The sequence below is a fragment of the Micropterus salmoides genome, unplaced genomic scaffold (assembly GCF_014851395.1).
Source record: "Micropterus salmoides isolate LMB-PRFRI ecotype aquatic unplaced genomic scaffold, ASM1485139v1 Ms_hic_scaffold_20, whole genome shotgun sequence".
In the NCBI taxonomy this organism is placed as follows: domain Eukaryota; kingdom Metazoa; phylum Chordata; class Actinopteri; order Centrarchiformes; family Centrarchidae; genus Micropterus; species Micropterus salmoides.
In genome coordinates this window covers 13,914,686-13,926,051 of record NW_024041151.1, presented here as the reverse complement: position 1 = coordinate 13,926,051, position 11,366 = coordinate 13,914,686, and the positions used below count along the sequence as shown (strand labels likewise).

General features: G+C 38.0%; 1 long non-coding RNA gene across 1 annotated transcript; it reads right to left on the bottom strand.

Annotated features, from left to right (window-relative positions):
- Nucleotides 1-8,293: 8,293 nt before the first annotated feature.
- LOC119914007 lies at nt 8,294-9,985 on the bottom strand. The gene is made up of 2 exons (XR_005446699.1): nt 9,903-9,985; nt 8,294-8,771 (listed from the first exon to the last, which is right to left on the bottom strand). It is a non-coding gene; the product is annotated as an uncharacterized LOC119914007 (long non-coding RNA).
- Nucleotides 9,986-11,366: the final 1,381 nt, after the last annotated feature.

Sequence of the window (11,366 nt, the reverse complement as noted above, 5' to 3'; positions counted from 1 at the left end):
TACCAAGCCACTCTAGTGCATTTATAATGAATTTGTTCTCCTGCACATATCAAATTGGCATAGGTTAAATCTCTCCATTCACTTGGGTCACAGGCTCGGGTCCGCACAGGATCTCATGTTGGTATGATTAATGCTTCTGATTTTTTCTATTGTTCCCATGCAATACAGTCAGCTTCAACAAAGTGTTACTTTTTTCTAACTCTACAGGGAAGTGCAAAATAAAGCCACTCAATACTATTTCAGATCACCAGGGTTTTCTTTTTATAAAAGATATGCACTTATATTTAGAGACATGAGGCTATGTCCATAGGCCATTTTCCCTCTGTGTCAGCAAACACAAGCAGATGAAACAGAAACACATAAACAGTCTTTACTCTGATATGTTTATCAGTACAGCAGAACAGGATCTAACAACATTTGAAATTTCAAAATGACATGCACTTGAAAGTTCCCAGTCATGAAACATGGTGGGTGTACATGTGGTGTTTGTGCATGTTTTATATGATGTATTTATTTCCAAATTATTTTATAAAATCAAAAAAGCATTTAATCGGAGCCCTACTGGTTTTGTTCTGATTCTTCTTCATTCTTCTTTTTCTCTGCTAAAAGTGTTTGGGCAGCAAAAACTGCAGGGCGGAAACTCACCAAAATTGGCACGTAGGTTGCAAATTCCACCCACTACTCAGGCAAAATGGCCCTCATAGACCTCATGGTGGCGCTATATCAATCAACTTTGCGTTTTTGCAATTATCTCTGAAACGGCTTCGTTTAGAATCAAACTTCTTTAATCATTTTTATTTCTGGGTTGATCTGCATCTTTGCTCCAATGGTCTTCTGCTCTAAAAATGTTTGTTTCTTGTTCAGTTTGGTTGTTGGTAGGAGACTGCAATGGTGGTGTGGATGTTTGGCTGGGCATGGCCAGGTAATTTCTAGGGTGGATGTCGGGACATTTCCAGATAGTTGTTAGATAGTTGCTAAGGTGTTATGTGCAGCCACTAGGGTGGAGGTTGCAGATTCAGAGGGTGTGTGGAGTTTGTCATGGTGTGATTAGAAAAATACATACACTCCACAGATGAACGGTATAAAGCACCATCTCAGCAACATTTTTTTCCCTTTATCTGGGTGCTCTTAAAATAATTAGATATGTAGACATTTGCAAGTTAATGGATGAGCCATTTGGAACAACTTGTGAACCTCATAGTGGTTCCAAAAGCAGCTTTATCTCCTTTTATTCATACAAAACAGTTACATTCCCTGACAGATTTGCTGTATCCCTTGACTGGCCTTTACAGTCAATGCCCAAAAATAACAGCTTTGAGAGCATTGTCCTCGTCTTTGACAACACGCCATAAATGGACTTCACAAACTATCCCTTGAGGAGAAAGACATTGGCCGGGCTCAGGATTGCTCTTATAACTACTAACAGCTCTCAGCACATCTAATGAACACCCACCATGTGTCTCATTTTCAAATGCCTATTGACCTTTTACCAGACAATTAGCTAAAATGCTAACGTTTGGCATTTAAACTGTGGGGAGGAGTCACATAAGGATCACAGATCACTGGCAACACTATCTACTACTAGTAGTAATACTAGCAAAATCTGCACATCATGCTACATTTTAGTTGATTGTAGAGTTTTTCATTTTACAGTCACTGAACACAATATTTATTGTTTGTTTGGTGCGTTCAATCAATTAAAAACTAAAGTGAAATCACTGGCTCACAGTATACATAAAGGTAAAGATGAGAGAGGTGAATATATTTTACTACAAGTATTTTATTTGTACATATTCTGCACACATTTTTTATGATAAAACAATAACATTACACATCTTCTGAGAGATATATGTAGTGTGTAGGACAGGCGCTTCAAATCAATGAGCTCTCAAGGGAATTAGCATGGCCATACAAATAGAGTCCATAGTCTATAGACAGTTATTTATTAAAATTATTCAGGCTTCCAACATCCATGTGTCCACATTTTAGGAATCAACTAATTTAAAAAAATAGAAAATCCTGGAACTAAAAATCACAATGTGGAAAAACAACTGGGTGATGACATTTAAATTAAGCAATAAGTCTGCAGAGACAGAAACACCTCTCAGCTATAAATACAATATTTTATTATTTTAAATAAAATAGCTATATTTACTGGATTTTTCGCATGCTGTTTTATTATTCTTGGAAATGAATTCATGTATTTGTAGATATTTTGTATAATTACTGCTTTAATGTTTTCTACTTCTCAGTTTTTATTCTGTCTGAATTTTTAGTTTGTATTTGCTTCTTTCTACAATGCGGACTTTATGTAGTTAGAGTCTTGTCTTTAATTAATAACCTTTGTATTCTTCAGCACAACTCACAGATGCTTGGTTTAATTAAGATGTGGGGAACATTTTTGCTTTGTGGCAGGGCACATAATTCTCTAGAAAAAGACCACTGCCATCAGGGAATACTGTTTCCATGAATCATGGTTGTTCATGGTCTGCAACAATGCTTAAGTAGGTGGTAGTTGTCAAAGTAACACCCACATGAATGGCAGGACCCAAGGTTTCCCAGCAGAACATTACCCAAAGCATCACACTGCCTCCGCCGGCTTGCCTTCTTCCTATTGTACATCCTGGTGCCATGTGTTCCCAGGTAAAGCCTAGTTCACACTACACAATTTTAAGCCTGATTTGCTGGTCGGTGAGCTCGGTGACCATTGGGGTGATCAGGGGAAAATCAGTGATTGATCGGCGGTCACCAGTTGTTATGTGTGAACTACTCAACGACGCATCAAAACGGTTCCCTGACACATTTCTGATACATCGCCGACGTCTGCCAGAAATCTAGCATGCCAAATATCTGGAAGAGTCGGCCGACTGGACATCCATATCCAGCCAATGACAGCGGGCAGCTACTTTTCACCGCAAAACACTTTTTACTCACCTCCAGCTCTCTCTGTATCACAGACAATCCCTGCTACCTGCATGTGCTAATCCATTCTTTCACCCATATTTTTTGTCTTTATAATTGGTATCTTTATAATATCATGTTTCGTGTGTAGGTTTGCGTCATTTCCCATTTCACATTTCACGTGTGTTTTCTTGACAAAACGTGGTTTGGAGACCAGCGTCGGGTGACAGAGTCGTTGTCAGCTCGCATAGTGTGTCACCGGTCAGTCACGTTGTGTGAATGCCACAGTGACTTCAGACTCCTGTCACAAGACGGCAAGTTGTGTAGTCTGAACAGCACAGCCATCGGCCGATGCTAAAAGTTGTGTAGTCTGCACGAGACATAAACAAGGAACACGCACCTGGCCATCCACGTCACGTAAAAGAAAATATGATTCATCAGACCAGGCCACCTCCTTCCATTGCTCCGTGGTCCAGACAAGAGCTGCAGTTGACCCTTGTTAAAGTCATTCAAATGCTTACACTTGCCCATTTTTCCTGCTTCTAACACATCAATTCTGAGGACAAAATGTTCACTTGCTGCCTAATATGTCCCACCCACTGACATGTGCCATGGTGAAATTCGCTTCACCTCTCAGTGGATATAATGTAATGGCTGATCGGTGGATATCTATGTTCATTTTGCTCACACTGTGAGCTCAATGATTTGAATCACTTATGCAACACATTACATATCTTTGCTATCCTGTGGAAAACCATGTATCTCCACATTTGGCAATTTAAAAATAATTAGATAAACTGAAAGATTAAGTATTCCATAATGATTTGAAATGGAAATCTCCTGCTTGTTAAGATGAATAAACCATTTATAAACCGCTCTGGGTTATCTGAAAATGTATGCTGATGAAAAGTTGATGTCTTGGAGATAGTTTTCCCAGATGATTTGTAGTTGTGATCCTGAGGAGGAAAAATTTTGATGAATTGAATTTGAAATAACAAGATTGCATCTAAAAGTGCATCTATGTCCTCTTTGACCTTGTGTTTTTAACCAAACCATTTGTGACATAAAGTAAAGAAAAAGAATGTCTGTACTTACAAAATTGGTCTAAAATATTCACTGGCTTACAAAAATTTGAGAGATTAGCAAATGTAGTTGGAACACAATATGCTGCCTAACACTAGCTGAGTGAGAATAAACAAGTAGAAGTGTTGCCTGACCGATGACTTGACTACATTTTAGTCCTGATGAATACATTTTGGGGAAAATAACTTACACAACTTTATTGCACTTCGATTTTTAGGTTTTTATGGCAGTTCCGTGTAGCATCTTCTCTATACATTCTCTTTTCTCTGCTGTCTTAAGGTGGATAAGAAAGTATTTTTGAGACAGCTGTCTAAATCACCGTGAGTGCGAACAAATATTGAATTCTACTTTTCGAGGGTGTAATTGCAGAATCACATACAGTGTTGCACATCTCTTTTTCTGTTTGTGTGATTCAGTCGATATGTCATAATGGCATGTGATATCCCACTGTACTCAAGCCACTTCTAGTGAGCCAAGTTAAGCCATGTCAAGAACATTATGTTAGCTTTTTCACCTGTTTTAAATCTCAATTTATGTTTCTAAAATGTTCTTTTGAAACTTTTTCACCATGTTGCTTTATCTATCCCTTAACTGACTTTTCCGCTCTAGTCATGTTTTTTGTCTTCATTTGGCCACTTGGTATTTTCTGTCTCTAAAGTATAATTCCACTCAGTCTAAACTGTACAGACAGGTGATCCATATTTTGGACACCCTATGTAGTTTCTGATTATCTGTGACCAACTGTAAAACAACTATGCTTTATGTATCATGCTGCTCTGCCCTCTCCATCCTTTGGAAATGAATACACTTATAAAAACCTAATTTAGACCAGCAATTTTAATTGCTTATGAATTAAATAAGGGAATCATATTAGTATGCAGCACCATGTAAGTTACAACAAGGATGCAGTAATAGAAAACCCACTCCATTTCATTCTTCTAATTAAACTTTTAATCATGCCATATTCTCTCCCACTTTTATTTTTTTCACTCCAAACCTCAGCACTTTATCTACCTTGAGGCATAAGTGCAAAACTTTGTTAGAAAATATACACAAGAAAATGATTACAAACCTGTAACCAAACATTTTTTACTGATTCACTTTGGTGGAAATAGCTTTAGAATAGACAGCATTCTGGTTTAAATTAACATGCAAGAAAGAAGCAAGCTACAGTGGTCAAATTTCTCCTGGAGACACTTTAGAGTAGTCTTTCCAAAATAACAGAATTTTCAAAAGGGAATGTTTTTCTCTCTCTCTCTCCTTTTCACCCCTGTGGTCCGCTCTTTGTGAGCTGCCGGGGCTGTGAGCCACAGATAACACAATGCGGAGATGACACTCCCTGGATATTCCCTCTGCTTTCACTTAGATTTAGATTAGAATGCTGTAGTGGACTCTGACATCAAGGGAGCTACCTATCAAAGCTTAAATTCGATCCTCTTCTCTCCCACAGTTTTGCTTTGTATAATGTTTGGTAAATTAACACCTTCCACTCTCACCCTCCCCCCAACAATCATCATAATTAGAGATGGCACTAGAACTATTTTTTCACATTAGATTTCATGCATGACTTAGCAAAGCTTTGATCTTTTAAACATGAAACTTTGCATTGCTCGAGCCTAATATGACTGTGGAGGTTTCAGTTTTACATTTTGGCATGTTTAGTGCCTGAGTGCATACTAAATGCACATCTTTATTGGCAGCTAGATGCAGTACAAGCAGGCATCAGGATCTGTTATGAGCAGAGTGAGGAACTCATTGATCCTAAACCAGTCTTTTGCTGGCACCCAACAGAATAACCTTGCACACAGTAATATTTTTGAGCATTATTATCAAACTATTTTATATTAAAAATCATCCCCTGGGCCAAAGTCATATTCTGCATATGTAGCAAAAGCCATAAATGTGAGCACACTCTAACATTTTTCATCGATCCTGTGGTTCATTGGAACATAGACATCTGGTTTGTTTATTCTTTTAAGTTCAGCCTGAATCAATCCACACTTTAGCTTTTTCTAGCCAATTGGGATTACAATACATTTCCCCCCCCACCCACATTTATTTCTTCTTTGTTTGTTTGTCCTCTGTGCAAGCTAAAGCGTAGAAACCTGATGATATTGGTTTTGGCTGGATTCTCACTTTCTGCCTCCACTGGGACGTAGAAGTAAAAAAAAAAGCTTATTGAGGGGTGAGAATTAAATGAAAGAGGGAATTAGCACGTGGTAGTTAAATGGTCAGTGGTTTCATTGCTTACTTAAACTCTTACTATACAGTATGTTTCAGGTGGTAGGGATGAAGTAGTCCCATTTGTAATTTTCTTTTAATATTTCCTGCCACCTGTTAGTATTTAGCATTGATTCCCTTACTTGAATTGGTGGTAATGTTTAAATAGCAAAACAGCAGGGGCTTTCATGATATTAGGCAGAAGATTGGAATATTGTTTGTGTAATTTGATATCCAGTAGAAAACCTGGGCTTGAAAATAGCAAATTGGTTACATATATTAACCAGGACAAAGAAAGATAAAAGGCCCTGGAACCTCCACAAGCCATTACCTAGCAAGGACCCAATCACCTCCAATATGGCTGTCATAAATTAGCACCAAAACAAAAGCAAACTAATTTGCTTCTTTCAATCCCCAACCCAAGCATTCGCTCTTTTCCCTTTCTCCGGTTTCCTCAACAGCCTATCTTGGAAGAGCCATGAGCCTATCTTAGAAGATTTATGAATATGTTAGAATAGCCTGAGCCAACAGTTTTCAAAGTGGTGAAGTGAAAATAAATTAAACTGGCCCTGTAGGCAAGTCGTGCGGAGAGTGATGAATTAGATACTCATTGCTCTGTCGCTCGATGCCTGTCCCTCTTTTCAAGTGAAAACGCTGCAAACATCATGGGGAAGACAAACAAACAGACAAATCAATTAAGTTGTTTTGATGACGGACTTGTAGAAAAATTGATTTGGAGACTAAAGTATATCAGTAAACACAATGTCCTTGGTTACCAGAGAATAATTTACTGAAGGAAAATCTTTGGTGCAAAAAAATGCAGAGCAAATGTTGGACGAGCACAACAATAAACACACAGAGGCATTTTCATCATCTTCCTTTTCTGTCCGACTCAGTTACCCTCTTGCTCTGCATCTTTCTCTATACTCAGAGACAAAACATATTCTAGTGTTTGTTTTTCTTTCTGAAACCTGGACACATTTGAAAAAAACAAGAAATATATTTATTTGATGATACTAATCTAATCTGTAAATTATTTTGACTTAGAAGTCATGGGTTAACTTATGGGTTGTCACAGTAGTAGATTGTAGTATTGTAGTATTGAACCACCTCTTAGACAGGCCCATGCATTGCACTGCAGGCCAACTGTTTCCTTTATGAAAACCTGTGTCCTTTTTTTCTAGAGAAATGATAATGCAGGATCATTTCCATCAAGACGGATGGCTGCACACATTTTTTTTTCACTTTTGTCTAACATGCTGAAACCCCAGTACCTGATGAAATCTTTCCATGTTGACCTAGAGGTCAGCTTTCAATTGGAAGTGGTCAATCAAGAGTGAGTTTCCATTTGGGCCAGCATGACCATAAATCTCCTACTTCCCCCCCCTCACTCTTGCCAGCTGCAGGCTGCCATTTCAGCAAGTGCCATGGTTTTCCACTCTCTTTTTTCAGCAGACTGAGTTTCATCAATTGATTGGGGCTTTCTTTACTTTATTCTTCTTTCTGTATGTGGAAGGTCCCTGACAGAATTGAACTGTTTTTACAAACACTTTGTGAAACACGAAACTTTAAAGGTGCCACAGAATACTCATTTTCAGGTTCATACTCATATTTACACAGTAAAATAATTGACTGTAGATTTACAGTAAACTACTGGCTACTAGTTGCATTACTTTCACAGTAAGTTACTGTATGTAAATTTACAATAAATTACTGGGAACTAGTTACATTACTTTCACAGTATGTTACTGTATCATTTTACAATTCATTGTTGTGAAATGACAGCTGTATACTGTGATCTCACAGTATTTATGCCAGTAGAGTACTGTGATTTAGCAGTATGTTGCTTTAGATTCAATATATTCAATTGTAACTTCACAGTCAATGACTAGTACTGTGATTTAGCAGTATGCTGCTGCTGCAGAAATACAACACTGTAATACTAATGAAATGTGCCATAAATTTACACTTACAATCTGTACAATACTGTAGATTCGACCTTTTCACAATTTATATCTGTTCAATAAACCCATCAATAACCTAAATATTTGAAAAAATAGATTAAATTCAAATAAACACAAAACCATGATCTATTTTACACATTTATTTTGCAGTTTTATATAAACTTTACAGGACAGTGCAACTACTGCATTGATGTTACTTTGGGCACTGGGAAATTGTAAAGAGCATTTCTCAAAATGTTTGACATTTTATACACTAATCAGTTAATTGATTAATCGAGCAGATTAACTGATAATTAAAGCTGCAAACGGTTTGTGCTTTGGTACCACTTAAAAAAATTTGCGCAATATACATACAATTGAATTTTAAAGACATTTTTCACCTCCAGTTTAACATGAATCAATTAAAAAACAGAACATTGAAATATTAAAAACACTTATAAAACCGTAAACCTCATGCTGTATTCATGTTTTGCCTTTCACTGTCTACTTTGACATCCACTTAAAGTCAATGAGCTTCCTGATTAGTGTACACACTTGCTGGTTGATTTGTCCTCGCTGTCTCTTCGATTTTGTGCCCATCTCTGGATTGATGCCCCAAAACACCTATAAACACAAACACCGGAAAGCCGTTAGTTTCATTCAGGTAGGATGATAAAGGTGATTTCCCAAACAGTCCCCCCAGCTTTCAGTGGGTCACTGCTGTTGTATGACAGCAGTGACTGTTGTCTGGACAAAGTGACATTACTGTGGTTCAGATAAAAACCAATCATTTAAAATAACAGTAACTGAAAACCATTTTCATTACAAACACTTCAATCAACAAAGTGCAGGTGTGTGATTTACCTAGGCAGAGTAGCCTGAGTGGTACTAGCCTGTGCCATTGACAGAGAGGGGCGTGTAATGCATGCACTGGGGGCTATAGGGTGAGGGTGCTACCCCCCAATCGGGCAAATGCAAAGTGCAAACAATTCGTCTGTCATTCTGTCATAGGTGCATGTCACATACAGTACACGTCTATAATACAGTTCTCGTTTGAGAGGTAACAGGGGGGCACGTTACCAGTTGCCTGCTGTGGTCCTGGGCTGCTCACAAACAACACCCAAACATTACTACTTTAAACAAGCCCTCAAGCAAAATATTAAAGTAGACATTTACCTTTGGATAAATTCCAGAGTGCATGAAGCACCTTCAGCATACTTCAAATTTAAATTGTAGTAGCTGGCAAAAACAACAGCCAAACCACTGACGAAGTACTGGTGAAGTCCCATGACCACTAGGCCCTCCGCAGACAGCATCTATGCAGATATACTCATCAGGCACTAATGAAAAGGAATCAAGAATAGGAAGACCATACTAGTGGAGAGCTGCTTCTGGGACACGCTGAGGCACGTCTGGTGTGAACACAAGCATTGACTAGATCACCTCAATATGGTGCAGGCTTTCCCTGTGTGAATTTGGGGTAAGAATAAAATAAATTTCTTTAAAGGGAAGTTATGAAAATATTTGTATATGCTCTTAGTTAATGTTCTTAGAAAGAAAGAAAATTTGATTTAGCCAGGAGGAGATTAAGAGCTGGAGGGATAATGTTTTTGAGGAAGTTAGGGATGAAGGACAAAAGTTTAGTTCTACCAGATGAGTGTGCACAGCCAAAGAGACACTCGCTAGATCAGTACCAAAAGCATGACTTGGTGGTGTGAAATGCATAAAAAAAAATTAAGACGACATCAACATTACCTTGGACAATCAAGCGAGGTGTGCTTGGTAGCGTTACCATCCTTTCAATGTCAGTGGCTGTGGCTCACACCTGCAAATATAGAATAGAGAAAGATTAAGATTCAACTGTTACCATATCTTGTACCATTGATTTATTTATTTTTCCTCAGTACACATTTTGTAAAGCTTAGATTGTGATCATGTGTTATGTATGACATACTCAGTCCACTCACCAAGAACTTCAGTTATCACTATAAGGAACACCTGCTTATTCATGCAATATCCAATCAGCCAATCATGTGTTCAGGGTTTTTCCTGCATAGAGAAATTTTGGCGCCCCCAAAGAGGTTTTAGCAAGTGCCAAAGGAAAATCAGCCGCGGCCAAAATTATATGAATTGGGATAAAAAAGCATTTCGAATCCCCTCCAAATGTGTGTTTAATAGCCATTTATCAAACAAGCAGAACAAAAACTTAAATACGATATTTTGTTCCAGCAGTCACGGTCACCTGTTCCCATTCTCGCCTGCCTGCTAATCTCCGCAGGGAGATTAGGAGCCTGTCATGCATCCATGTTTAAAGTGCTAGTTTCAAATCTCTTCAATACAAAATGATGTCATTTAGTAAATTATGGTCCCATTTATTTAAAATAGACCAAAAAGCAGAGTATGTTCAGGGCGGGATTATCTGTGATTGACAAGTCGATACCATGGCAACCTGTCAATCAGGCTACAGGCTTCATGAACCGACCAATCACAGCCTGGAGTAGGCGGGACATTACAAAAAGGTTGAGGAATTACTGCAAACTTTAGAAATGTTGAACTTGTTGTTCTGTATGTATGGTTATTATTACTGCATAAAAAAAATGACAGACTAACCACAATGCAGAGCATTTTTCTTGCACAATAACTTAATGACCGAAAACTACCCACAAAAATGAAACTGTGTTTTGTCCAACTGGAATTAATATTATAGGAAAATATCAGAAAACGGTTTTGTGTAAAAAAAAAGAAGCTGAATCTCAACTACATTTACATTTATTCATTTAAAGCGACAATTGCTATACAGTCAGAGATCGCACGCCTCTGGAGCAACTAGGGGTTAAGTGTTATACTGACATTATACTTTCTATTTAATGTTATAATATTTATTAATACACTAATTTACATTTAGTCCTCAGGTTGTGGATTTATTTTGTTATCAAATCGTCAGAAATACCAAGAAAAGCATAGATTACGGTCATAAGGTATTTAGGAGGAGACACGATCATGCTTACTGTCGAGCAAAGTCGCCCCCCAAAGGCCCGTTCTGAGCCAGGAAAAACCCGTGTTTTCCTTACAGTTGACAAGATAGGCAACGGTGCTCTATCACACCCAGCACCAGAGAAAATCGAAGGTTGTCAACCTTAAATGAAAGTGTATGTAACTTAGCTAGAAAGCCAACTTAAGTTACCGCCCTGTAACGTCAGTCTTGTCACCACTGCTGGG